Source organism: Rattus norvegicus, chromosome 4 (genome assembly GCF_021556685.1).
Source record: "Rattus norvegicus strain SHRSP/BbbUtx chromosome 4, alternate assembly SHRSP_T2T, whole genome shotgun sequence".
Lineage (NCBI taxonomy): Eukaryota > Metazoa > Chordata > Mammalia > Rodentia > Muridae > Rattus > Rattus norvegicus.
Window position 1 is genome coordinate 163,218,104 of NC_141537.1, and position 27,061 is coordinate 163,245,164.

The following is a 27,061-nucleotide window of genomic DNA, read 5'->3' on the forward strand; positions in this document are numbered from 1 at the left end:
GCAGCTAGGGAGAGTAGAGCCTTCCTGAACAGAGTGAGAGCTGTAAAATGTGAAGCACTCATGCTCGCGGGAGCATGCGTGTGTGTGTGTGTGTGTGTGTGTGTGTGTGTGTGTGTGTGTGTGTGTGTCCCTCACAGGGGAAGAACTTGGGTACCACAGACCACTTCAAGGCCACTTCCAATACTAGCTTAGCCGAAGGATTGGGGAGAGCACAAACCAGAGAGAATGTTCCTCATGAAGAGACAACTAGGTACAAAGTCAGAGCAGGGCACATAGGAGAGTGCAGATCAACAAAATCCAGAGTCCCCAAACCCCACACCTCCAAAACTATAAGGGAATGTGGTGAGTTACCAAAGCAGGGAACTCAGAAGCAAATATTAAAGTCAGGGTGCACAGCCAGGAATCCCAGACCAGAGAGAAGAAGAGAAAGAGCAAGTGGGTAGATCAGAGCTGGGAGGGGTCCAGACCACCCGGGAGCAGGCATTGGAAGCTTGCTTTAATGTGCTTTCAGAGTAAAGCTTTGGTGGGCGAGTCAAGGTTACAGGGGCCATGGTGCCTGGACAGAATGGGGTTTCTGGGGCTTCTTGCTCCCCAGGTCAGTACCTGAAAATATAGTATGTGGATGTAGAAGCCATAAGTCCTTCTGCAAAAGAAGTGAGAACCTGGTAATCAGCCTGAAGCCAGGACTCCGTGTCTGCACTGTCGCCAAAGAGCTGGCATGCACCTGCCTCGGTGTCCCTGACAGGACTCAGATCTAGGTTTCAAGGAAGAATGGAAAGAATCCCACTAAGTCTGCACTGTCCCTTCTGTGTTACAATGGTGGTAGCACACATTTGAAATCCCAATCTTTTCCACTATTGGGGGTTAAATATGATCTTTTGCTAAATCTTCAGTTCAACGCCAACCTGAGCTATGTGAAATCCTATCTGGAACCAATGTTACTAAAGGAAAAAGGCAGAATGAAAGCATTATGACAAAGTTCTAACTCCCAGCTTGGCCTTGTGGGTACAGGATGGAAAAAACAGCAAACATTAATCCTTTCAAAATTGTATTTAAAAAAATAAATAAAGTCTGACACTCAAAAGACTCAGGCAATCATCTGAGGACTTCCAATTCCTTCTAGAATGTGCTCCCCCGACTGCCAGCGGGATACGTTTCCCTCCAATGGAGCTGGTCATCCGCTGTTGTCTTCTCCTGCAGTTCCACAGCCTCCTGGGCAACACATCATCCTTACAGCAGTGGAATTCTTTTAACCACAAGTTACAGGTTGTACTAAAAATAAAAAAAGAAAGCTTTCTTCATGTTGTTTTAATTTTTTTGTTTTGTTTTCCTAGATACAAGTTACGGCCACATATACTAGGCAAGTGCTCCACAACTGTACTAGTCTGACCTCTACCTTGTCTCCTTTCTGGGGTTTTCAGTCTCTCACCCAGCTTCAGACAAAACCTGACCACCCAACATCAGCCCACTTGCTTTCCAGAGAGCTGACTGAGGCAACAAGGGAGGCAGAAGGTCTGCAATGTATTTTCAAGGTATGTTTTTTGGTTACTGGGATAAAACACCAAAGAGAAGCAAAGTGTGGTTTGTGGGAATCCCGTATGTTGTGGTAGATAAGGTTACACAACCAGCTCTCGCCAGGGGCTGTGGAACAGGTGGCTCAGCTCGGTCACCTCTAGATAGATCAAGACATAGAGAGTTCAGGGTGGCACTGTGCTGGCTTGTAATGTTCAAGCCTTGCCTTTAGGATACTATGACCAGCAAGGATCTGAAACCTTCCATAGCAGTGCCACTAGCTGGGGACCAAGTGTTCAAACACACTGGCCTGTAGGGACAATACACACTGAGGCCATGATGCTAGTTGAGGTTAGTCACTGCTCTCCCTGCCTCTTCATCCATGAAAAGAATATATGTAGGAGCACAGTGCAGCTGTGAACATCCAGCTTTAAAACGTTTTAGAAGGGTTTTGTAAACTGAAGTGCAAGGAGGAGCAGAGCATGGCCGCGGATGCCTGTAACAGAAGCCTTAGGAAGGCTGAGACAGGGTGGCAACTTTGTATCAAAACCTCATCATCATCATCATCATCAACTCCTTTTGCCTTAACTGTGTTGCCTACAAATTTGCTACCAGATTGAATAATGTGGTAGATTTGAAATAAGTTTGACCCCTAATTCGAAAAATAGTATCAGGTCATTCCACAATAAAATGACTTAAACATGAAAAATGTATTTCACATGAAATCCATGAGAACAGTGTAACACTATGGTTTTTCTGCTATGTCCTGAGTAGTTGCCACTCTAAGGTCATCTCAGAGTCCAGTGTAGTTACACTGCTACATATTCAGACTACATCCAGCCATTACACCATTCTCCCTACAATTCCTTAGAACAAAGTATGTGCCCCTCCCTCTTAAGTCTGGCCTGGAAATCTTTCTTCTGCTTACCTCCACTAGCTAAACAATGGAATCTGGGAATAACATGGTTTATTCTGTCTAAATAAAAAAGGGTCCAGTACTCTTACTTGAAAAGGAGACAAGGGTCTCTACATAGGTGGTCACTTCTCCATCCTCATCTTCGTCTCTCTCATCTCCCTCTGAATAGCAGCTGCTGACCTCCCCTGACTCTAAAACCTTTTTGCTTTACCACTGAGAACCAATCACACTCCTGCTTCTCCTCTTCTTTCTGTAAATGTACCATGTCTCAGCACAGGGCTAACCACAGCTTCTCTTCTCAGCTACAACTTTCCTCTCAGTCATGGCCCCAACTCCCAACCCAAATAAGAACCTGCTGTCCTTCCTGAGTCTGGTCCAGGGAGGAAGGTGTCCACTAAAGGGCAGGCCCAGGCATCCAGGCAAGGCCCATGCATCCCTGCTCAGGACCAGGAGTCAAGGGAGAAAGTGCAGCAGGTTCATCAGGCATCAGGCCTCTCTGAAGCCCACACTAGGTCAGTTTAGCACAGTAGAGTGGTTGATCTGAGTAAAGTGCCTGTTCTTGCTGTGGAACCATGGCCAGCCTCCTAGTGTGCCCTTTCCAAGAGCATTCTAACTCTTCAGTACTAAGTTCAGTTCCTGCTCCCATAGGCTTGGTTCTGCAGGGCCTGTTCCAGTGCTTACCTGCCCTGCGTGCACCTCTGGTCTGTATGTTCCAGTGCACAGCTGCCCTGCATGCACCGATGGTTTGTGTGCTCCAGTCCACCTGTCCTCTGTGCACTGCTGGTGTGTGTGCTCTGTAACAGGCACAGAACTCCATTCCTGCAAAAGGAAATCACATGAACACAGACATCTGTATATTAGCAAACTTCACTGAAGACTGAAGAGATGAAGAAGGTTTACATAGAAAAAGTATAAAAATCATAAAATAGAATATTAGACTTCTGTAGAGTGTAAAGAAGGACTCCATTCACACTGTCTGGGTTCTCGCTGTCCAGGAAGGCACACACATACCTGTGCCCTTTTTAATTCAAAATGTCTATATACAAAAGCCAGTTCGCAGACAATTATTTGAAGATATTTATTTAAGAGATTAGGCTCCACTGTGTAAGTCATGGTGGTGTCATTCTGCCTCTTGGCGTCAGGGGTTAGGAATAGAGGATCATAGCTGTGCAGCCAAGTGCTTGGCTGGGCAGATCAGTTAGCTACATTCTATAAAGAGTTAAGCCTTTGGGGTAAAGGTCGTTTTCTTTTTGATCTGTAAAATGGGTTATCTGAGGTGCCACTGACCCCTGCTACTATAGCTCTAAGAGGATTTCAGGATAGGTTTCGGCCCAGGTGGCCACCAGGTAGAAACCTGGGGGAAGCTCCCACTGTTCTGGTGTTTCTCTTCTGTGCCTGGGTACCAAAATAAGGGTTACACTGCCCCAGGTCCATGTCCCAGGCTTCCCTCAGTCCTCTAACCTCTGCCATATGACTCTGTCCCTAGTCTGGGAAAGACTAGGTACACCATAGCCTAGGGACAGAAGGCCTATTGCAGAGGTCTAGGACACAACCATTTGTACACATGCATACACATGCTCTCTCTCTCTCTCTCTCTCTCTCTCTCTCTCTCTCTGTGTGTGTGTGTGTGTGTGTGTGTGTGTGTGTGTGTGTGTGTGTTTATTCATTTTTTTCCTTTTTGGTGTTTTCGTTTATTTGTGTTGGGTCGGGGTGGGATGTGGTTGGGGTGGACACACACTTTCCATTCCTGTGACACTTGGTTGGCACAATCTTCCCCATCAGTGTGAGACCCTGTGAGGCAAAAGACCTCTCACCTGTCCCTACAGCCATTTCTGACATTTCCTGCTAACTAGATAACACAAGAAGGTTTCCACTCCCAGGATGGAGGGCTCACTCTCCCTAGGACTTTGGGGACCCTTGCTCATCTCACAGGCCCAATGATTTGGGTGGCCCTGCCACCTCCACTCTCTCTTGCCTTTAGACTAATTGCCAAGTGGAACAGACCCAGAAAACAAATAGTTTCCACCCACAGACACCCAGGGGAGCAGGCTGGATGAGTTCACACCCCCCAAAACTTCCACCTGCTCCTCTGTACGAACCCAATGCTCCAGAGCTCTCTTCTAAAATAACATCAAAAGAATGTACTCCCTTGCTTAACACCCCCAGTTCTAGGTAACATCTTCAGAGCATTCCAAAGTGCACATCTACAGGGGAGTGCAGGGGACACAAAGACTGAACTGCTTGCCTTCCTACCTGGCCTGTTAGCTTGGGTTAAGTTCAATGTAGGTCAGACAGCATACCCCTGGGGCACACCGTCCCGTCCCTTTCTCCAGGCCTCTCAATACTTCCTCAGAATTTTCCTTCCTTTGGATCCACTTGTCTGCAGTTCAGGAGTCAGTGCAGGGGCCAAGACTCAGCAGCCTCCCCTAAAGTGAAGCTGACCTTGGGTACCCGCCTTCCCCCACTTCCCATTTCCTACAAATCTCCTTAACTTGGTTCCAACCACACCTCACCCCCACCTCAGTCCAAGGCAAGCTCAGAGACACCCTGACTATTCTGTTCATAGTCACATTCCCAGAGCCTGCCACACCTCAGAAGTCAAACAACCACTCACAAAGCAAAGGAAAAAACTACAATAAAACCAGAACCCAATTCCCAAAGCTCTGTGAGCCCTGCTTTTTCAGTCTTCAATATAGGAGTGCAGAGCTCAGTGTGGAGAACCCATAGTCCCAGCTCCTTGTGAAGCTGAGGCAGGACGATCACTGGAGAGAATAGCCCAGGGAAGAGGGAAGACCTCATCTTAAAAAGCTAAATGTTTTCAGCCTAGTACCAGCTTGGTGGGATAAGGGAGGTGCCCTGTTGACTTGAATGGAGAGGCAGTAAGACAGTCTTCTAAGGTAACTTTCCATTAGACCACTGAGGTCACTTAACACAGGAAAAAATAACACACACTGGGACCCAAACATGTGCACTGACCTGCTTCCAGTAGGAAAAGGTTGTACCCCTCATATCCCAAGTGACTGACTCCCTAGATATCTGAAATGTCTGAGGCTGGTGCTTCCAAGAGTGTGCTCCCGGGCAGTGGTAGGAGGCCAGGGCTAGGATTTGGACAGGGGGAGGGAAACTGCAAACACAGGCCTGCATGTGGACTGGTGAATCCTGACAAAGGCCAGGGATGCAGTAGACATTCTGGGACCCCTGACTCCGTTTGATGGCAGGACCTCTACTCACCACCATAGGAAGGAAGGAGGCTTGTGTTTGGCCATCATCCTAACGTGGTAGGCAGCAGGGTATGTGTTAAATTGCTTTGTTTAGGAGAAGGAACTTGGGGTTCCAGAATGCCTGGGTCGCTCAGTCTGTCTTCCTCATCTGAGATGTTGCCAACCTATTCCCATAGGCTTATTTGCATAGTGTCATGGTCACTTAACCTGTGTCCTACCCTGGCCCCAACACCAAAACCAGAGAAATAACACCGGTAAATATTAGCCACTTTCATCTCATAATCTGTTCCCTCATGCTATTCCTTCTCTGAGACCCTCTGATCCCTCCTCTCTGTGATAGGCAGTTGCTGCAGGGACCACCCTACCCCACTGCATAGTTCTCTGGCCTGGATACTTAGCTGGAGTTGAAGTTCCCATGGTTACTACCGGTGCATATTTATTGAACATGTGGATGTGCTCAGCACTGTGTGAGGCACTGTCCATACACCAGGTAGGTGAATGTTATACCCATTTTACTGATGGGGTTACTGAGGCACTACAACATTTATCTAAATGTTGCACAACAAAGTCAACCAAGACTGCCTCCAGAGCCCTTGTCTCCTCACCTCTGCAGCATCCCCACAATGTTGCCCTGCCCACTGCTACATCCTCACAGATGCATCAATGAGTCCTTGGCACACAGAAACATGCCCAGGTTATGACTTTCTTCCTGAGGCTGCTGGCTATAAGAGCTGGCTCCATCTGGGGAAGCAGACACCAGAAACCCGTGAGAGGGCAGAGGAGAGACAGATCCAGGCCCTCCAGAGGGAGAGAGGCAAGGGGCTGAGGACTTGATCATTTAACTGGCACTACAAGACTCAGGTACTGTACAAACATTCTCTCCTCACAGGGCTGAGCAGAGGAGTAAGGGTACTAATAGAGAAGCTGAAGAAGCCATAGAGGTCAGGCTGCTGGAAATGCTGGCCCTGAAGCAGAAAGCCCTACCTCCAAGCCTTGCTTCAGTCTGGAGCCACTGACCCATGCTTTGCCACTGCAGAAAGAACAACAGAGGCTTAGAATCCCTTCACCTCCAGCCCAGGCCCATCCTAGGAGGTTCCTGGATATGAAGTCAGGCCTCTCCCCTTTGTCAGTGACAAGACAGGCAGACACTTCCAGGAGAGGAAAAGGAAAAGACCCGGAAGTAGCAGCAATGAGATGGGCAGGAGGGCAGGCGTTGCACACTAGGGGTGGGGGAGGGTACCAGCACCTTTGAGATGGAGCGGCCAAGGGCATGAACCTCGGTGCTGGATGCTGTTGGCCCCGGAGCTAGAGGGATGACCTGTGGGATGACGACTGCATAGCGACATGGGCACCTCGATGCGTTTAATGAAAGTAAATAACTAGAGGGGCTTTGTAAAAACTGCCTTTCGGAAGCAGGACAGACGCTTAGCTGCTGAGCCCTGGCAAATCTTCAGCACCAAACGAAACAAAACACAGCACACGTGCACAGGCCCACTGCCACCACTGGACTGCACTCCCAACACGGTGAGCACTTACATGGGTGGGCCTCAGTGGCACTAACAGTTATGATAGCTTCCTGCCAATTCTGGGATTGCGACCCCAAAGCAAAGGTCCCTTCTCAGGTCCTGCCTGGCACCTAGCTGTTTGATATGAGGTGGCTGTCAACCCAGGTGGAGAACACCATCCATTCAGATCACTGCGGGTCAGGAGGTGACTAGATTGGCCCTTTGCACAATGTCTTTTTTTTTAATGCCACAAGATGTGTTTTATTTTCAACAATATACAAATAATCTTCTATAATATCCCAGGGCAAACCAGTGAAATTTGGAAGTCTGATTAGTGGGTGGACCCCCTTCAGAGACCCACAGGTCAGTGACATTGACCGGTATGCCTGGGTTCACCCTGGAGGGTGTGGCTAGTGTCCATCTTGCATGTGTCTCTTCATCCACATCACAATGTTAAACATTCCACAGAGTCATAGACTTTAGGGTCACAGGTATGCTGGGGTGGAGGCCTTGGTGCCATTTTGTCATTACACAACAGGATTGGAATGTCACAGCTATTGGAACCAGTGGATAGTGAGGACAAGCTGATGCTCCCTTAGAGATAAGGGGGTGAGTGGGTGTTAACACACCCTTAAACATCCAACAGGAAGTGGGGCTCAAGAAGGTGTATAGAGATCAACACAGATTTTCTAAACTTGTGCTCACCAACAGGCTGCCTGCCCTGAAGAGAAGCAGGAAATTCTGCCCAAGTGGAAGGTTTCTGGGGCTCTCCACAATTGGAAGGTAAGCTTAGTGTTCTGGGATGGGAGCATCTGAAGACTATCTCAAGGGAGGAAAGAAGGAAGAAAGGGAAGGAGGGTGGGAGGGAGGGAGGGGGAGGGAGAGAGGGAGGGACGGAGAGAAGGAGGGAGGAAGGAAGGGAGGGAGAGAAAGCATGAGGAAGGGAGGGAAGGGAAGGATGGAGGTAAGGAGAGAAGAAAGGAAGTGGGAATGGAGAGAAGGAAGGACAGAAAGAAAAAAGGAAGGGAGAAGGAAGGAAAGAGGGAGGGAAGAAGGAGGAAGGAAGAAGGGAAAAGAGAGCTGGAAGGAGGGAGGGAGAGGAGGGAGGGAGAGGAGGACTGGGGTTGACTGAGCATATACTCAGTGGTCTAGTACTTGCCTCCCACACCCAGGCTCTTACAAAAGTCGAAAGGACTAGAGCAAAGGGACTGAAAGTTTCAGTACTTAAGGAGGAAAGAGCAAGAAGCAAACACACCCTGAACACCCATCTTACCTGCCTCTGCCACTAGGGAGCTCTGTGACTGGGAAAGGCCTCTCCTAGATCCCAGCCAGGCTGGCAAAGACACAGATGGATTAGGGAGAAATACTTGGGCTAGACTGGGCCACCCTGCTCTAGAGGATGTGGAGTGCTTTCCAGGAAGCTTTGAAAGGATCCCAGCCAGAAGATTCAGTAAGGGATCTGAGGGGAGGGACAGGCAATTAAATCAGTAACTTATCAGATGCCTCATGCCTAATCCTAAAGATGTACTTCCTTAAAGGCATGGTGTGTGGAAGGGACAGGATGCCCACCTCTGCCCAGGGCCTCCATTAGCGATCCTGCTCCCAGGAGACCAGTGAAAGGGAGCACACAGACCACCCCCATTTGCCCTACACCCACTGGGTGGGATCCTATCTCAATTTTCTCCACCACTTGCTTGCCAAATGAGCAGACCTTAGTAGAACAGGTAATAATCATGTTTTCCAGGCTCTCATACTGGCTGGAGACTCCATAGAAGGCACTGGTCATCGATGTTGGTGTTGAGGTCTGCCTTCCAGAGACAGAGGAAGGTGTGTTGTCTGCTGGTGTGTCCTAGGGTTCCAAGGACCAGAGAACAGGACTTTCAAAGAATGGGTCCAGGGGCAGACAAGGAGAGCCAGTAGACTTAAGTTCATTTTCACCAATATGGATAATGTGGGAATTTTACAGGGGTTATGCATGTTTAGCATAGTACTCTTGGTACATTGTAGGTTCGGAAGGGCCAGTGTCTAAGCAAAGAAAACTGCACACCTATTGGTTTTGTGCTGGTTGGTAGGAAACAAAAGGGATAATTGGAGTGAACTGTCTGTAGGTACCACTTGTGACCCTGTGGCACAAACGTCCAGTGGCTGCATGCACATTGAAATCACCTGTCTCCACCTGAACACCCTTTACCAGTGCTCTCTAGACAAAGCTGGGAAGCAATTTACTCTAGGGAAGAAACAGTTCACATTCCATTATTAGAAAAGTTACTTGCTTTTGTAACTTTTGCTACATATTTTATTTGTATCTAAATGTCTTAGGCAATCTAAGAACAAATGTAAAAGTAAAGATGCAGTAAAAAGGAATTGCTTGGTGTTCCTGGCCCCCGTGTGTGAACAAAAGCCTTAAACAAAGACAGCTGTAAACAAAGTCCCATGGGTTAAGCTTCTTTTCTTCTTCTTTTAGCTTTTTGGTTTTTGACTTTTGTAATTTTCTTTTTTGATACTTAACATGTATGTGCTCTAAAAAATAATTAACATGGAAATAGATTGAGATGTTGCCTTTAATGTCTTATGATATTTTCATGACAATCCAAGCACAATGTTAAGAACACTTGTATTAAAGTTCGTGTGAGCAGAATAAAAATTTTATGAATGGATTTTTTTCAACTATCAAAAAAAAGAAAAGAAAAATGGGGGCAGGACTTGGGTACAGCTCAGTGAAAGAACCTTTGACCTGGAAGGACTAGAAGGAGAGAAGAAAAAAACAATTGGTTCATGGCAGGCATGGGAGAGCCTCTGCTATCCCCGAATCCTGGCTCGGTGCCAGTCTTTCTGGTTTGCTTCCAAAACAGTGAGAATTAAGTTCATAGCTGCCCACGTGGGTGCATGTGAATTAATTCTTGGTTGCATAGTGTATAAATTACTTTAAGTTTGCTGTAACTAAATACTGCAGACAGCCTAAGAGAGGAGAGATTTATATCGCCATCCCAGTCCCTCATAGCAGGGTAGGCATGGCAGAATGAGTCCATCTAGTACTAAGGAGACAAGATGGTGGCTGTTCAGATGGCATGGGACAGGAAACCAATGCCACAAGCCCAAACCAGGAGTGTGTATAACCTTCAAGGACTTGCCCCTAGTCTTATTGTCATTGACAAGCCCCATACCTCTTAAAAGCTCCATTGCCTACAAAATAGAGCCACAGGCTGAGGACTGGGAACTCCATTCACTGCAGACTCAAAACACATCCCTGGCCCAGAGAGGGTCATGCGCATGCAGTCAGAAGTGCCCAGAGTATAGCCTCTTCTGTGGTAATCTGAGCTATGAGCCCTGCAAAATCAGAAATGAGGCCACATAGATCTATAAACCTTACACCATCAGAAAGGAAAACCACACAGTTCCCACCCATCATAAAGCCGAGTAGACATTCCCATGTCAAAGAGACAGCAGGGGAGAGCAGCAAGAAGAGACCCGGTGCTGGAAAGAGGAAGACTCAGTGGCTAAGAGAACTTGCTGCTCTGACAGAAAACAGGAGTTCATCTCCCAGCACCCATGTTAAGCAAGTCATGCCCTCTTCGGTTCTCTTCCTGCCTCCATGGGGACCCATACACACGAGATCACATATACACAGAGGCATAGCCACAAAACCTTTAAAGAAAAAGGTTGCAACTCTGGAATGTAAACACAAGATTCTACAGTTCCATATCTGACATCCAGGGATAAGGAGATATCTGAGGTGCAAGAGTCTAGGCATTCAAGCCCCCCTGTTCTGCCATTTGCACTTATGGCCTCTCCCATGAGTTGGCTCTGCTGCATACCTAGAGCTTTCTCTGGTAGACGTCTCACATCTCAAGCAGTTTCAATGTCCAGAGGCTTCTACTACAACCTAGACATCTTCATGCATCAGAGAATCCAACCCTTCCTCACACTGTGCGGCCCCACAGGATTTTTTTCAAACCCTGACATCAGCCTGTGACCCTGTAACTTGTGCCTTCCGCAAACACATAGATAATGGTAAGTTCTACTGCTAACTCAAGAGATAGCTGGGTCCCCACAGACCATGGCAGATGTCCTCCAGGTGCGTGTGATACTGAACTTGGTAAGCATCTCCAGAAGGTCAACCATTCGGCTCTTTAGTTTTGGGAGGGAAGTTATTTGATGTGCATGAGTACACCCATGCCAGAGGAAGCATGAGAGAGCCAAAGGGCAACTTTTGGGTATCGGGTACTGGTTCCCTTCTTCTAATGTGTGAATCAATAGGCTTGGAGTCAGGGGCAGATACCAAGTCATCTCACTGACACATTCTTTTGAATTTCAATTCAGGAATTCTTTTACACATCTGCATGAGTGTGTGTGTGTGTGTGTGTGTGTGTGTGTGTGTGTGTGTGTGTGTGTGTGCGTGTGTAAGTGTTTAAGACTGCATTTGCCTCGCTGGGTTGACCTTACTTTGTTTGACATTATTTCATGATTTCTAAGTCCACTCATTTTCCTACAAATGACTTAGAGAAGTCTGATTCTGTGTCTGCTCTTGCTTTCCCAAGACAAGGACTTGATGTTAGGTTTGGCTGCCCTAGAACCTACCATGCAGACCAGACTGTCACCTAAGTGTCAAGATAAAAGTTGTTAGTTACCACTGACCAGCAACACCAATTCTCTTTCATTCCTTCATTTTACCTTAATCAATACAATGGTAAAATCAAAGACTCAGGGTTTGCTTCTTTGTTTCTTTGCTTGTTCATTTGAGATGGCGTTTCTCTGTGTAGCCTTGGCTGTCCTGGATTGTGTAAAAAGCAGAACTTAGCCTGTTTAATTTCGTGACCAATCACTCTAGGAATAGCTGAGGCACTGAAATATTTTGCAAAAATCAGCAACTTTTGAAGAGTAGCTCAGTCTCACCAGGAAATGGTCCATCTTTGGCTACCTGGCAGGGTACATTTCAGATAGACTCATTTCCTCATGGCTTAAACTAGCAAAAAACAATTCTGTTTTTATGACCTAGCACAATAAATTTATCCTCTAACATAATGTTCACCATCACAGAAACTGCCCTGTTAGGTAATGTAAGACCGATGTGGTAATATGAAAATTTCCTTCTTGGTATGGGAACAGATCCCTCCAAGGTGTAATTAGAAAGAAGAGAAAAAAGCCTGGTACAAACAAGATGACTCCTGGGTAAAAAAATCACAAGAAATTCATACCTTTTACAGAAAAAGGTACATTTTCCCCTCACAATAAAACATTGGTATAAACATACTTCACAGTTTGTTGATATTTTCAGTGGAAAAAGCAAACAATACTTTTTCTCACATTTTTGTGAAAACCTCTCCACACTTTTGAGAGTAGACCACGGAGCTGCTCAAGGACCCAGAGATGGATCAGTGGTTAAAGGGCTTGCTGTTTAATCATGGCGGCTGGAGTTCAGATTCCAGGACCCAGGGACAACACACACCTCTGTAACTCCAGCTCCAATTTGTCCTTCCTACTGTTTTCTAGGGAGGAGTTCAGGGCTTGCATTATTGCTAGGATTGTAGCAGAAGTAAGAAGGTATCTTTCTCAATGGAGCCTATTGACAATGGTGAGGTATTCTTTATTCTCTTAGGACAATGTATCCACCTTGGTGAATTGGTACCAGTTCCACAAGTTTCCTCTAATACTGAAACACTTAACCATTCCACTGAAAGACCCTCGCTCAAGTCGCGGGATGGCGTGCCCCAGGAAACACGAGAGACCGGTCTTGATGTAAAAGCAAGAGGCCGTTTAATAACAACGAAGCTTTGGGCCGACACATATCTCACGCAAGAGACAGGGGAGTCGACCCCGAAACTCAAAAGTCAGGGGTTTATATAGGGAAAGCTAGGGGATTTTGGCACGGTCACACACAATTGGCTCATTTAAACATAGCAGTGAGGTTACAAAGAAGAAGAAGAGTACGTGCTAAAAGTCAGGGGCTTATCAGGGTCTGGAGGACATCTAGTTAAAGTATGGCCCTGAGTAAACTGGGGGGGATGTCTTATTGCCAGATGGCCCATGAACCTAGTTAAAGTATGACCCTGAGTAAACTGGGGGGATGTCTTCTTGCCGGATGGCCCATGAATCAGTCCCGATAGCCTGGGCTGGATCCTGCATTCCTTTTCTTTATCTTTATGGCCTGCTATTCCTGGTGGCAGGGCTTAGCCCTGAGTCTGTGGCTTTTGGGGCTTACTCTTTTAATTTTATATTTTTAAACCTTAAATTCGTATAATTTTCCTTTCACCACCTTTCATTCACGCAGAAGGGAAGCTCCTCAGGAAAGGAAGGCAATTCAAAAAGTGTCAAAACTGTCCCTGAACTGATCAGATTCACTAGGCTCTTGCCCTGTCAGAGTGAAAGCAAGATGAGCTGCAAAGAAGACTCTCAAAGGAACCAACCTCAGACCAGCTGTCTTGAAGAAGTTTAGACCAACTGAGGCACCTGGAAAGGACATTAAGCCATCTACAGGCTGTGCAGTTTCTCCAGGTCTCCAGCTTTTGTGAGCTGACACCATGCTGGGGTGGGCCTTGGGGATGCAGCTGTCTTTGAGTCATTTCTGCTCCTGTTAGGAACCCCTCACCCATATTCCTATAAGTAACCCCAATAAAACCCATTGGTTCACCAAGTAGGACTTTGGTGGTATGGGCACTTTGGTCTGTCCTGGGTTCTTTATCCAGGAGAGAAAAAGATTTTGTCAAGTTTAGTACCTGCGAGGTTTTATAACTATAAAACTCTATGTATTCTTTGTAATTAGCCAGCACATTGTGAGAAGATATGTTGAAGGGCACTTATATTTTGTTTCCTATACTTGACCATGATGGGGCAGGTTCCTAAAAGGCAAATGTACTAGTCAGGACCAGTTAAATTAAGCTGAGGTGTTCAAGGTAACTCTGCTCTGCCAAAGTGAACTGGGCTATGTATCAATTCATTCAAACATCCCAGTCCGGCAAGGAAGCGCTTTGAAATCCTGGACCTAGTTGGGGTAGGGGAGGGCGTCCACCCTCCAAAGAACGTTGGTTTGCGTTCTTTCAGGTGATATCAAAACCAGCTATGGAACCTGAAGGCTGTCATTAGGGGCAACCCCCTAATTTAGGTATCATTTCGTGAGGTTGCCTCCGAAGTGGCAGCTACTATGTTAGACCTGTGCCCTACTAGTGATTTGACTAGGACAATCAGTCTGATTTCAAAGTTTTAGGCATTTAGCTGATTACAGCCCCCTAGAAGGATACTTCTGAGGAAGTATTCTTAGAATTCCCCACAGGTTCCCAGAGTGGAACCTGGTGAACTCCCAACATCTGGCTATTCACGAATTAGGTTTCTGATTGCCAAATTTACACGTCTTTGACTGACCCTGACATGCAAATCAACTCCATAAAGCAGAGCCCAATAGACCTGGTACCTCGGCTGGAACAACCCAAGAGTACCCACCCAGAGCCAGGCATATGGTTGCTTTTCCTTTGGAAATTTGAAAGTTGGAATCCTCGAAAAATGTATCAATGCTGGTCTCCATGTGGTGACCTAAAGAGCCCAGGGTGGAGATGAAAACGAAAGCTTCAGGAAAAGGTCGAAGAAGGAAACACCTGGACAAAAGTGGGACAGAGACCAAGTCTGAAGCTTTGGGACAAGGTCCATCAAGGAATTGCCAAGTTGGAACACAGAGTGTGTTTCAGGAGCCTGGCAAGGCTCTGAAGAAGACCCCTCAGGAGCATCAAGACCTAGCGTTTCAAAAAGAACAGCCAGGCAAGGGTCAGGGACAGATACCCCAAGAAGAGAGTTCAAGAAAGCTGAATCCCCTAGAGTATCTTCCATAGCAGGCTATAACTGAGAAGAAGTTTACTTATGATGGCAAGGGTCGAAAGCAGCCCTATTCTTTCCTGGAGGGAAAAGATCAAAGACCAGAAAGGAAAAGTACAGAAAGTTACCTGAACACCTTCAATGTGGCCATTGTGTGAGGTCCGACCCACACAGGACTCACCCAACCTTTACAACACCTTGAAGAACAAACCTGGCATGACAAGGCAACCTCATGGATAAGAAACATCTCAGGGATATCGAGAACCATCTACAGAGATTTTCTGCACCAGCAGTGAGAAGAGGCAAGCAGAGGAGAAATCTGTAAGGGGGAACAGCTTGGAGCCTGGCTTGCTGGGAACAGAGAATGCAAAAATCTTGCACAGTGGTGGTGGTAGGTTACTCCCCAACAAGATGCCAGTACTTGAAGCAGAGAAAAAGTCTTTCACAGACCAAGAAAAGAACAGAGAAATAGAAGTTACACACAAGATGGAGAAGGAAATTAAGAAGGGATTTGTTCCAGGACCCCAAGATGAAATCCTGATTAGCAGATTCAAACTGCAAATCACCCGAGGAGATATCCAGACCATGAAGAACGGTCAGTGGCTCAATGATGAGGTCATCAATTTCTACATGAATCTTCTGGTTCAGAGAAAGGAAAACGAAGGCTACCCTCCTCTTCATGCCTTTAGAATTTCTTTTACCCCAAGCTAAAACATGGCGGTACAATTCTATGAAAAGGTGGACTCGAGGAATCAGTCTCTTTGAAAAAGAATTTATCTTGGTGCCTATTCACCAGAGGGTCTATTGGAGCCTGGGGATAATCGATTTAAAAAAGAGAAGCATTGTCTCCCTCGATTCAATGGGTCAGAAAGGAAAAAATAACTGTGAGACCATCTTCCAATATTTATAAAATGAGAGCAAGACCCGAAGGGACATCGAGCTGGACCCTGTTGAGTGGAAGCAGTACAGCTTAACTTCACAGGAGATTCCTCAACAACTGAATGGGAACGACTGTAGAAATCTGCAAATATGCAGATTACATCTCTAGAGAACAACCTCAGATCTTTTCTCAGCAACACATACCCCTCTTCATGAAGAGGATGGAGTGGGAAATCTTGCACAGTCACTTACTGTAACAACATCCTCCTGGTTGCTATGGCTCCTGCACTGTTCTTTTCTATCCATGTTTCTAATATACCTCATGTGGGACGAGTTGAAGACATTTAAAACAGGTACTGCGCTGTCTGACCTGATGGAGCCCACTCTCTTGAGTATTGTTTAACGTGGGGTGTGGGACTGCCACCCTAATGCCATCTCTAGAGTGCATGTAACTACCTCCAGCTTAGAAACTGTCACTGTCCAACTCTGTCAGGACCACGTGATCAAGAAATACTATTTTAATGCTGGATTTAGTCAATGAATTGGTGTTTTTTTTGTTTTGTTTTCTTGTTTTTGTAGTTTGTTTTTTGGTGTTTTGTTTTTGTTTAGTGATTGTGTATTTGGTTTCTTTATGTCGTTTTGCTTTTGTGAGTTTTTGATTTACTTTTGTTTTTCAGTTGTTTTATTTTTTGTGATGTTGGTATGTTTTTTGACGTTTTATTTTGTGTGTTTTTGTTTTTGTTTTTTGTTGGGTTTTTTTTGTTTGTGTTTTTGGTTTCATTTTTTGTTTTTTGTTTTTGTATTCTTTTGATTTTGTTTTTTGTTGTTTTGCTTTTGTTTATGTTGTGTTTTGTGTGTTGTTGAATTTCTGTTTTGGTTTGTGTTTTTGGCTTTGTTTTTTGTTTTTGTTTTTTCTTTGTTTAGGGTTTGGGTTTTAGTTTTATTTATCTATTTATTTATTTATCTATTTATTTATTTATTATTTATTTATTTATTTATTGCTTTTTGTTCCTTTTCTCATTTTGTTGGGTTCCCTCCCTCCCTTTTGGTTTGGTCGGTATTTTTTTGTTTTTGTTTTTGTTTTTCTTCATTTTCTTATTTTTTTCCTACCTGAACCTACCCCACTGATTATTTTCCCTAACTCACTTGAAATCCTTGGCCATTATCATTTTTCAATACTCTAGTCCTTGTTTGAACTATTTCCAAAAGGAATGCCTTCATCCTGTCATCCCTAGCTGTAGGTCAGGAGGGACATAAGCAGGAAGAACCTGGAGCTGTTCAGTAGCATCTCTAATGCTGGAGTTGGTTGCTGTTAAATTGAAGCTGGGAGTAGTGGTGGTACTTTTTTTAGTATTTTTTTTAAGTTTGAAAATAGTTTAAGAAATGAAAATGGGTTGCCCAGACCTAGGCTGTTCTGAACCACTGTACTCTACTGACTGACTCATACAGGGTAGAGAACTGTGGCCCAACTACTGCCTGCTCATCCAGGACTATGAAGAAAAGCATCATGGTCATTTATAGACTCATTCTCTCCCAGAACTACATTAGATTTGGAAGTTGATTTCAAGAAAATATAATGGCAAACAGCCATTTGTTATCTCAAATCTAGGGTTGGACTGAACTCTTCATTTGAAAAGTTCTACTTAATTTAAATTTTTTCCTTAAAAATTTTGGTCTATATTAAGATGAACTTGAGATGTTTTTCATTAGATTAACATTCCCAATGTGGAAGTTGGGGATTTAGTATTTAGGGTTGATACCCCCAGCTATACACTAACCTATTTTAAATGTGATAGTTTGTATTTAACTTCTATGTTCATTATATTATAGTTGTGTTTATGCAATTTTTACTCAATAAAGTTTAAAGTTATTTACACATTTCAAAGATCTGGTGTCTCCTGTTTATTTTGTGGCATACTAATAAAACCAGGATTGTTGAAGGCTATAAGGGGTGGGTAGGTTGAAAGCAGGTGTTGAGGGCATGACTCACCACCCTAAACCTTGGATACATTGTACACATCCATGATTGTTATTCTGTTCTTAGCCTCTGCAATGGAATTAGAATGTTCAGAGAGCAGTGGCTCCTTTAACTTGGGTTGTAGAGGGAGAATATCTGGGCAGCTGTTTGGGCAGTTGTACACAGGGCCACTTGTCATTGAATCAACTCTATATTATGGTAAATGGGTACTCGGTCCACTGCTCACCACTACAACATACTTAGACTGACACTGGAAAGGGAAACAGTGTCTTAACAGTTATGCCCAGATTTAGGGAGAGACAAATGTCCCAATTCTGTTTGGTCAATAGCAGCTTGAGGATGTATAGGAAAGACACCACAGAGTTAGGGAATTGCTCAGTTGGCAAAGTACTAAGTATGAGGACCCAAGATACACCCAGAGCCCCATTAAGATGAGCTCCATTAAGGTGGGCACGAGACAAGAGTCCAGGGCCTTACAGTAGGGTAGTTCCCCTCTATGTTCTCTCTTACCTTCAATCTGCTGCTCTGTAGGTATGTTTTTCCCCCAATCAGGTGTCCTTGGTTTTTCTGCAATGAGAAGTCTCTTATCAAGTCCTTGAGGACAGAAGATCCTCTGGAGGGTCTTCTGAACCTTGCTGTTGCTCAAGATCAGCAGGGTCTATTTTCAAACTTTTGATGTATGTGCTTTTCCAATGATCATCACATGAGTTGGAGAGATGGCTGAAAAACTGAAGCTCGGTGGAAGATGGGAGAGCTTACCGACTTTTGATGTGTGAGTCCTGGTGTTCAGTGCTCAGCACCTGCAAAATGAACAGTTTGGAGGGGTAACATATTTGAAGGAAGGTTTTCAATGTCCAACTGGTAAGTATTAAATAGTACAAACTAAAATCTAATACAAATCAAAAATAAAACATGTCAATAAACAAGCTTTCTAATGAGTATGCACTTGATAACAAAAAAGTAAGTAAAGCTTCAAATTGGGGGAGGAGTGACTGGAGAGATGGCTCAGCTGTTAAGAGCACTGATGTTTTGCTTTACCCAAAGGACATGGGTTCAATTCCCAGCACCCACATGTCACAGCTGTCTGTCCCTCTAGTTACGGGGGATCTGACACCCTCACACAGACATACATGCAGGCAAAACACAAATCAATGATCATAAAATAATGAATTATAGGGCTAGAGAGATGGCTCAGAGGTTGAACACACTGACTGTGCTTCTACAGGTCCTGAGTTCAATTTCCAGCAACCACAAGGTGGCTCACAACCATCTGTAATGGGATCTTGGCGCCCTCAGCTGGCATACAGACAGAACAGTGTACATAATAAATCTTAAAAAAAGAAAAAAAGAATTATAATTTAAAAGAAGGCTGATCATAAAAATTTTAGAAACCAATCAGTTATTAAGAAAACACAAGAATAAATGTATGTCCATACAAAACAGCACACACTGCAGAGAGATTTAAGGTAAAATTAATGAGGAAATTGCAAAGAGAAAGGTACAAGAGCTTCTAAAGCCGAAAAATACATCAGAAATTACAATGAAGAGTGAGTGGTATTGTTGGTGTTTTTTTAGAAATTAAAAAGTGATGTATAACGAAAAACAAGCACCAAGCCAGGCAGTGGTGGGGCACACCTTTAGTTCCAGCAGAGGTAGGCAAATCAGAGAGTTTCAGGGCAGCAAAAGATATACAGGGAGACCTTGTCCTGAAAATTAAAAATCAAAATCCAAAGAAAATAAAGAGCAAAGAGTATCAAAATTCATAGCAATCGTGACTAGAAAAATCTCTCTTGTCACATAGTGAGAGTAGAGAGCCCATAAAAGTCAATGAAAACCTAAGGACTTCTTCCCCTGCCCAAGAAAATGGACAAAAATAGATTATTTTCAAGTAATATGCAAAGAGTCAATAAGCATGGGAAGCATATAAAGAAAACCAGAAGAAAGCAGTTTTTTGACGTATACGGTGATAAAAGTTCTGAAACTATTAAAAAATAGCTGTGGCTTTCTTTTCTGTGTGGAAGTTTTTTGCCTGACTGTGTGTATGGGTAACACTCGTATGACTACTATCCTCAGAAGTCAGAAGAGGGTGCTGGATCCCTTGGATCGGGAATTATGGGTAGCCACCATCTGAAACCCTGGCTGGTTCCTGTGCACGAGACACAAGTGATCTTAACTGGTTTTTTTGTTTGTTTGTTTGTTTGTTTGTTTTTTTCGATTTTTCTGAGCTGGGGCCTGAACCCAGGGCCTTGCGTTTGCTAGGCAAGCAATCTACCACTGAGCTAAATCCCCAACCCCGTGATCTTAACTGTTAAGTCAACTCCCCAACCCCACCCCAAGCCCCTGCCCCCCAAGCATATAATTTTTAAAGAATACACTTGATAATGCTGAGCTAAGGGACTGGGGATTTAATCTAGTTCTAGCACGCTTTGCTAGCATGAATAGAGCCCTCGATTGATCCCAGGCACACACAAACGGGGCATGGATGTGTATTCTTACGAATCCAGCCCTGGGAGGCAGGGCCAGGGAGATCGCATTTTCAAGACAATCCTCAACTACACAGTAAGTCTGAAGCTAACCTGGGGTGCATGTGTGTGCGTTTCTCTTGACTACTTTTTCCATCGACAACAATACTGCTCTGAGCCCACAGATCTGGAGTCAGTAGAGCTGGGAGCTGGAAGACATGAAGGATATTATTAAAGAAATCATCAATGGCAAAATTGTGTTCTGATATGGAAGAATAATTTAAATTTCTAATACCGTTAACATTTTAATAGAGTATTAGAAGTATCTAATATTTATGATCCTGGCTATACCCCATGCCAAATGGCAGTGAAAGGACATCTGGATTGTTGGACTAAAGGACCTTTTTTCATAACCTGCTTTCTGAGCAAAGATGCTGTCAGGTTATTCTAATAACCAAGAAACATCTGGGAACTTGTGGATGTCTCTATTGCCAGGATAAATCTCAGAAAGTCTCTCCTTTGAAACCAAAGACTTGAATGCTATTAATAGAATGGTCTGTGCAAACAGCACCCTGGCCGGGTAGCTTAAGAGACCCGTGGATGGGTAGACTTGGTGGGACACAAAGCTGTAGTTTGAAAATGCTGGTGGACGTTCCACTCTATGGAGAGCATGTAGCAGATGACCAAATTCAGTAAGAAGACGATCTTTCACAGGACTCCTCTTCATGTTCACATGGTGTGCCATTCCATGTAGCTGGCCTTCACTAAAGGCAATGGAGTCTTTGGAAGAGCAAAGTGTGCCTGACATTATAATCATGATGTTACAGTTATCATTTCCAGGCTCCCAGAAGGTTGACAGGAACCTCTGCAACAGAATCAATCCTTTGTCCTTCTGAAATAGTCCATATGAAGTTTCATTCAGGCCATATTGCTCTGGGCAGTGATCATTACTGGGCATGAAAAACCAGCACATTGCTGGCCATCAGTGGATTAAAGTACTTGTTCCATATCGATGGGGACTTGAGATAGGATCCTTAGCAATTATGTGAGAAACCAGACATGGTAGCAAGGCCTGGAGGCCCAGGATTGGGCAGAGAAACCGTCAGCCAACCTATCAGTCACTAAGCTCCAGATTCAATGGACAGGGCACACAAACATACACTAAAGCACACGCACATGAAATAATAGTTAATAAATCTTAAGAAACAAAAGGTAAGATGAAAGCTCAAATTGGGAATAACTACATTTCTTGTAAAAGAGGTCATTTTAAAGCAGGACATGGTGGCTGCTGACTGTAATCCAAGCACCCAGGACAAAAGAACAAAACAAAACAAAATGAAAGCAGGTTGCAGCTGCTGATGGCCTAGCAGGTAAGAGCGCTTGCTGCTCTTCCAGAGGACCCAGGTTCAGTTCCCAGCACCTACACGCAACTCACAACTTTCTTAACTCTAGTCCAAGAAGATCTGATGAGCTCTTCTGGACTCTGTGTGCAAAAATACACACAGCGAGAAAACAGAATCATTACGAACGCAAATCAATTTAAAAGTATGAAGCAAGCTCAGAGGACACGGCTCAGCAGTATTCATTCTTAATGACACACTTTTGTAGTTTTACTCTATGTAATTAAAATGTTCTACTGTAGATATCTAATCTTTTGCAGCAAGGAGCAAATTTTAAGAAACAACTCCCCAAATGACTATTATTTACCTTGTGCTTGGTCAAACAACTTTGCCAAATACCATCTCTGTTCCCTGAATAGGACACAAATGTGCTGTCAAACACAGGAAAGTGAGTACAGTCTTCTTCCTGCATAAAGAGATCAATGCTTTTGCAGTGCTTCCCTGAGGATGTGCTCTTCCCACTGTATGGGTTCCTTGGGAATAAAGAAAGGTCTGCCCCAGACTGTGCTCACACAAACGTGCCTTAAATGCTGTGTTTGCTACATTTCCATACTAAGAAATCAGATGAGTCTATCAAAACCATTTTCCAAGACTTTCATTGATTCTTTCCCGATTTAAAATCTGCCTACTTTGAACATTCTTTCCCACTCAACATCAAAGTCATAAGTGGTTTCAAGGTTCGCATGCTCTAACACTCAAGCAGCAATATCCTGAAACTGATACATGCCGGCATCAGACATGGTTTGCTCTACACGGAGTCTGCATGCTCAGCTCCACCTCACTGAGAGTTTACTCACTGTCTGTTATTTGGAGCAACATTACTGTAGGATCTTTGAAATTCAAATGCCAAACTGACACAGTCAGATAGATCAGTGCTGGTAAAAGCAAGGGACAAACTGCAAACTGACTCTGATGTAGTTACCATATTACACTTAGACCACTCAGACCTGCTGGGACCAGCAAGACCAACTAAGGTGACTGTCAATCTTCTGCTTTATTAAACGTCTACGTGCATATCCTTTGCCCTTTCGATTTGCACTTCCCATCATGCACCTGACAACATGGCACATCAGAATCACCGACCCCAATAGTGTAGGAAAAGGAACTGAACCCTATTTTGGAAAATTCTAAACCCATTCCTGGATTTCCCATCTTTCCTTCACTTCAACTCAAAATTTCTGATATTAAAGTTTTCCCATAAGGTGAGCAACCCATAATTCCTAGATGCAACTCATTCAAGAAACCTGAAACAGCCAAGGGTGGGGTGGGGTGGGGGTGGTGCATAACTTTAATCACAGTACTTGGGAGACAGAGGCAGTCTGGTCTCTATAAATTCAAGGCTAGCCTGGTCTACAGAGCAAGTACCAGGACAGCCAAGTTACATGGGGAAGTCCTGGCTTGAAACACCTCACTGCTCCCCAAATTAGGAACCTGATCCACTCTGGAGTAGATAGAAGCCTTTGTCCTGTAATAATCTTCACCTAAACTCCTTACTTTGTCTTACTTTTGACGTCTTTCTTTGATGGAGACAGCAAATACTGGGAAGAGACATCTGTCTGGTTTTTGAACTTGTGGTAGTCCCAGCCTACCCCACACATAGACCATCTATGGGAAGCCATTGAAAGTACAGGGGCTAAAATGAAACAGTGAGAATATCAATCTACAAAGGGTATGAAGAGCCTGTTTTGTTCTGAAATGTGTGTTTTTGAGGATTTGTTTGTTTGTTTGTTTGTTTGAGCATTATGTGTAATCCTGGCTGTCCTGGAAGCCGCTTATGTAGACCAGGCTGGCCTCAAACTCAGTGATCTGCCAGACTCTGTCCCTTTAGTGCTGTGATTAAAGGCATGCACCACAAATTCTTGGCTGATTTTTTTAAAACTTGTCTATGTTTGTTTCCTAGGTAATGATGTTTTGTCTTTGTGAGGGTGTGGGATCCCCTGGAACAGCAGTTACAGACAGTTATGGGCTGCCTTGTGGTTGCTGTGAATTGAACAGGGGTCCTCTGGAAGAACAGCCAAGGTTCTTAGCCACTGAACCATCTCTCCAGCCCTGAAATGTATATTTTTAATAATGGAATTAGTGTAATCAGATTCCCTTATATCAATACTGCATTGGTTCATATGGGATTATCTCTAAATAAAATGAGATGAGACAGAATTCCAGCCTTCAGCATGAAAAGCAATACATTCAGCTGGGTTACTGCACCAACAGGCATGCATACATTCATCTCTATCCACAAGAAAACCAGCAATGCTTACCTACTTCTAGTGGAACTGGGTTCAGGTCCCAGCACTCACATTCAGCACATACTCCTAAGCCTCCAGGGATCCTCACTCAGTTTGCCTCCAAGCACTCTGAGCGCACCATTTTCTCAGTCCTGGTGTCGTGGGTGGTATTGTGGTGTCGTTGGTTGTGTCATGGTGTCACTAGCAGGCCCTGTTTCTATCCAATTATTTTTGTGTTATTTTACTCTCTGGTTGGAGCAGCCAGCAGCTCTTACTCTAGGTGGTCTCCAAGCAATCTCCTAAGTACCACTTAGTTTTTGTTAGCATTTTGGTTATTAAACTATATATCTTGAGTATGTGACCTTCTACCAACTCTAAATATTCTAATTACAGGGTACTCATCTAGAAGGTTCTCAGACCATAGAAAAATACCCCACTAGAACACTAGACACTCTTGTTTGATTCTATGTAGCTCTGACCGACTAGAGACTAGCTGGAATTGTCTTTGAACTTGCTGTGATCTGCCTGCTTCTGCTTCCAAAGAACTCACATTTGAGGACTACATATTGCTGGCTTTTTAAAACATAAAACTTGCTGTAAAACTAATATTGTGGTTGAGACCTAAATTTTTTCAGTAGAACAGGAAAATATTGAAACAATAATGACACCTGCCATAAAGAAAGATGAGTGTTATATCATGAAATGTGTTTGTTTTGTTTTTTTGAGACTGGGTTTCACTCTTCAGCCCTGGCTTGCCTCAAACTTGCTATGTAGCTCAGAATTCATAGAGATCCATGTGCCTGATTCTCCTCCTGAATGCTGGGCCTAAAAGCATATGCTATAAAGCCCAGCATAAAACATTCTAATTTTTATTTGGGTGATAATAGAAACAATTTATTTCAAATTGAAGCGTATTCCTGAGATATTTAAAAATGCAGCACTTCGTAACATGGCTTAAAAATAAAATCTGAATGTTAGATACTAAGATGATATAAAGAATTTTTATACAAATGTATTTGGATTCAAAATTCCATTGAAGGAACAAATATTCTAGTCATGTAGCTTCCTTCTTTCCTTCTTTCTGTCCTTCCTTCCTACCTTCCTTCCTTCCTGCCACGCCCACCTCGGCCAGCAAGGAAGATGCAACACAGTCGGATTCTTCTCAACAGCCTTTATTGCAGGAACACCTCATTGTTGGTATGGGGACCCCTAGCAACAAAGGCACTAGCCTTATATACAAAAACAGGCTATGGCTGTATATTTGTCCTCTAGGGATTGGTGGAGCATGAAATACCTCATTAGCATGAATATCACCCTGGCCTTGTAGATGCTGGAGGTATGCCAACACATGCGCTGTAAGGTTGTTTACCACAAATGACCACCGGATGTCATCACCATCTTTTTATCTATATGTGCAGCTCCCTACAAGCCCCCCTTTTTTGTTTTATAAAAAAGCCACTAGGTGGAAGTAGTGGTCTGAGAGAGATCAGACATGTCACACAGAGTGCCCAGCTCGGCCATGGCAAGCCACTCTTGAAGTTAGGACTGCACCCCAATGGCGAGAAATGAACTTATGGTGTAACACACTGTTCTGGGCTATACCTGTGTTTTTATTGGGGGAGAAACTGGGCAGAGGAGCATTTGACCAGCCCGTATGTTTAAACGGGGTGTAACCACCTCTGTCTATGACTAGTCTAGATCAGGGTGTCACGTCAATATTGTCATTGCTCCTGTCTTAGGTCATTCCTCTTGGCGATTCAGCCTTACCAGTCATAGGGTTACCCTATCGCCACTGGGCCCCTTGTCTTAGGTTGGTCCAAGCCCAAGGAAAGTTGCCCATCTCTGGATACAATGATTTCACTTGATAGTGACAAAAATGATCTAGGGCGAACTCTTAATTTTTCAAAGAGGCCAGCCATATGTTGAGAGAAGCACCATTTTCAATGGCGACCATAGCCTGGTAAACAATCGCTTTGTGTCAGGCATGCTCTCTTTTTAAACAGCAGAAGAGCCAGAGACATACTCCGAATCCCAAGAGGACAATGCCCCCCCCAGGTAAACATGCCAGTCCATTCTTTAAAAAAGGAGAAAGCATGGGTAATCCATGAGGTGAAATCTCCAAACGTGATAGGTTCCAATCTAGTGTTGTTAAGGACAGCAATCTGCATCAGCAATTGTCTCGATAGTTGCTCTGCTTTCATGGACCAGTTTCCTTTCAGATAATTCGAGATTTCTTTGCTCTGTTGAGAATACTGAGAAAAATTAGCTTGCAAAGGAGTAATGCATAAACCTCTAAGGGAGGAAATGCAGGACAGCTGTGTCATATGATATAGTGCTTTAATTTGTTCTTGGATTAAATCTATCCATTGATTAGCTAACAGAAAGCCAGATGCCAAGTGGGTATTAAATTCTTCTTGTATCTCTAGTGCCATTGCGGTTCTTTCCACAATCTGATTGATAGTCTCAGCCGTCTGTACTTGATTAGTCATAGCAATTGCAGCTGTGGTAGCTGCAGCAGCAGACAGCACAATAGCTGAAATTATGACTGCCGTAATTCCAAAATCCCTTCTGGTTCTTAGCAAATTAAGAATAGGAAAGCTATCTGGGTTGGCCTCTACTGGGATTGGCACAAAGGAGGGAATTTTGACCATCACTGAGGTATCATTGGTGCCATTCCAGCATTCAGCTAAATAGCAGACTACATCAGAGTTATTATAATTTAAAGCATCATCGCTTACATTAGTGCTTATCAGAAAAAAGAAAGGTGGTCTAACACATACTGAAGCACCAACGGCAGTATCATTTGCTAAAAGGACATTAATCTTTACATTTACTAAACTGGTTTGTTATTTGTTCTAGTGGCTGAAATATTATACAATGTAAATTCTTCACCTAATAATCGGGCAAAAGGAATTAGAGATGTGTATGCTCCCTGCTCATTTGATAATACCCATTGATACCAAGGCCAAAAATTATGCTTGCCAGTCTTATTTTCCCTCCGATCATACTGTACATGGCCAAGAGGAAGGGAAAATTCAAATCCCGGTAGGAATTGTTTTGCTCTATGGAATGGACTCTGACATGGGGTAAAATCAGGTGGAAACTCTTGATATGGGGGGGCAAGTAGGTAGGACTCTATGACAGGTAGAGTTATCCAGTGTGT

At 44.1% G+C, this 27,061-nt stretch overlaps 2 long non-coding RNA genes and 1 pseudogene across 2 annotated transcripts; 2 read left to right on the forward strand and 1 right to left on the reverse strand.

Annotated features, from left to right (window-relative positions):
• Positions 1–1,033: 1,033 nt before the first annotated feature.
• Positions 1,034–20,551, reverse strand: LOC108350768 (uncharacterized). Its single transcript, XR_015686185.1, has 4 exons — positions 20,388–20,551; positions 18,322–18,611; positions 3,110–3,247; positions 1,034–1,272 (listed from the first exon to the last, which is right to left on the reverse strand). It is a non-coding gene; the product is annotated as an uncharacterized LOC108350768 (long non-coding RNA).
• Senp2-ps9 (SUMO specific peptidase 2, pseudogene 9) lies at positions 1,335–9,798 on the forward strand. Its single transcript, XR_015686184.1, has 6 exons — positions 1,335–1,532; positions 5,990–6,139; positions 6,305–6,510; positions 7,066–7,173; positions 7,866–7,937; positions 8,899–9,798. It is a non-coding gene; the product is annotated as an SUMO specific peptidase 2, pseudogene 9 (long non-coding RNA).
• Positions 14,669–16,161, forward strand: LOC134478895 (sentrin-specific protease 2-like; annotated as a pseudogene).
• Positions 20,552–27,061: the final 6,510 nt, after the last annotated feature.